This window comes from Eurypyga helias, unplaced genomic scaffold (genome assembly GCF_000690775.1).
Source record: "Eurypyga helias isolate BGI_N326 unplaced genomic scaffold, ASM69077v1 scaffold22691, whole genome shotgun sequence".
In the NCBI taxonomy this organism is placed as follows: Eukaryota; Metazoa; Chordata; class Aves; order Eurypygiformes; family Eurypygidae; genus Eurypyga; species Eurypyga helias.
Window position 1 is genome coordinate 21,202 of NW_010230615.1, and position 1,941 is coordinate 23,142.

Below are 1,941 nucleotides of genomic sequence, written 5' to 3' on the forward strand. Positions count from 1 at the left end.
CCCACCGAATACCTGCAGCAACCTGCTTGAGGCACGTTATGTGACCACAGGTCAGTTACTACCATGGCCCCTTGATTGATATAAAATGTATTCTGCCTGTATTACAGTAAACAGTTTTCAAAGTTTTGGTTATTTTTCACTACTTCTTTCTCCAAAACCAGAGAAAGGTGGTAGGGGAAACAAGCAAAGGACAGGCCAAAAGAGGAGTGCTGATGGGGAGTTGGGAGAGCTGAACTAATTCCTGCTTTGCCATAAACCCACCCGGTGACCTGAGGCACATGTGCTAAAACCAGCTTCACAATTTCACTGGCTCCTCTCGTGCCATGTGCAGATGACCCAGCCAAACCCAGAAAAGCCCAGTATCCCAAGCTTTCCATCCAGCAAAATGCACCAGCTTCTGAAGCCTTGCTTTAGGGTATTTTCTGTACTGCTTTTATATTTTCCCTGGGATAGAATGACTGTAAGCTACGAGCTTCTACTGAAGGATTTAATCTAGAGCACTTTGCCAGAAGCAAATTGAGGGTCAGGGTCTGTATGTAACAGCAGCGGCAGAAGAACCTGCCAACGCTCCCTTATAAGACAACGATTTAATGGTTAGAGCACAAGCGGGATGAGAAGATCTGGGCACCACACACATCTCCTGAAAGCGGTTCAAGCCCTCTGGTGAGGGCTATCACCAGGGACCAGGTTTCAAAGTCACTTCACGCTGCAAGGCAGCAAACCCCAGACATTTCAGAAGAGCAAATGGCCTAAAAGCAAGGGCACCCCACAGGCATCTGGGAGATGTGGATTTGAAGCCATCAGGCTGTGCAGGGAACCAACAGCCTCCAGTGTTTCCGAGACAAGCAAATGCCTTGCTCGTATGCCTCTCAGTAGCAGTGACTCTAGGCTGGTTTTTAGAGAAAAGGCTGGGTTTGAATCTCATTCAGATGCCCAACTCTCATCAGGAACTTCCCAAAGAGCTCAAGGCAGCAGAGGTCACTCTGCAAGGCACCAAACTGCTTGACTCAACTTTATGAACCTAGACTTTGTCTAGCTGACAGAGTTTGTATTTGACACTGTTTCCCCTCCCCAGCACATGCTGCCAGCCCTCATGGAGCAGGACACTGCCCCTTCAGCGATGCCAGTGCAATGCTTGCCGTGCCATGCTTCAAATTAGATGAAGTGACAAAACCAGACAAAAAGTTAATTCCAAAAACTGCCCAGCATAACCAGCAAGAATGCGGAAACTGTTCACAGCAGCACTGCTGCTGAGAAAACACACAGGGAACAACACAGCTAGCAAGGGTTAGTCCCCTCGCACATCAGTGTGACAGACATACCAGAACTTCCTGGGGACGCCTGGCTGCACCTGGGCATTTTGTTGTTCCCTCTCCCCCTTGTCTCCCATTCTGGAGCTTGTGAGAAAGCACAGTCGGACGCACCTCTCCTCAGGTCTCTCCCAGCCTGTTTACACAGCCATATCTACTGCCTCAGCAGACGGGCAGAAGCCTTAATTTAGGTATCAGGGAACCTGCTGCACACAAATACGACTGCGTCCAGAAGTAAAGCTCAGCCGCTCAGAGGCAGAACCGCAGAAGGCTCAAGAGGAAGGCAGAAAGCACAGAAACACACGTGTTCAGGCACAAGCCTATTCTACTGCCTGTCTTGGACTGGCCTTGTGTAGAAAACCTGGGCTGCACAGCAGCAAAACCTTAGCTGGCCCAGAATAAGACTAAAAAGCAGATAAATTAATCCATCGATTACCTGCTTAATTTCTAAACTACTACTGTTGCCATCACAGGGTTAAATAGGAGTTTCTTGAGCTCGTTAACGCTCACAAAACAACTAAACCAGAAATAGACCCACGGTGCCCACGTGCTGCCTCTACCACGGGCCGCACACGGAGGAGCTGCTGCCCAACCCACGCAGAGTCCCCGGAGAATGGCGCCGTGAACCTCC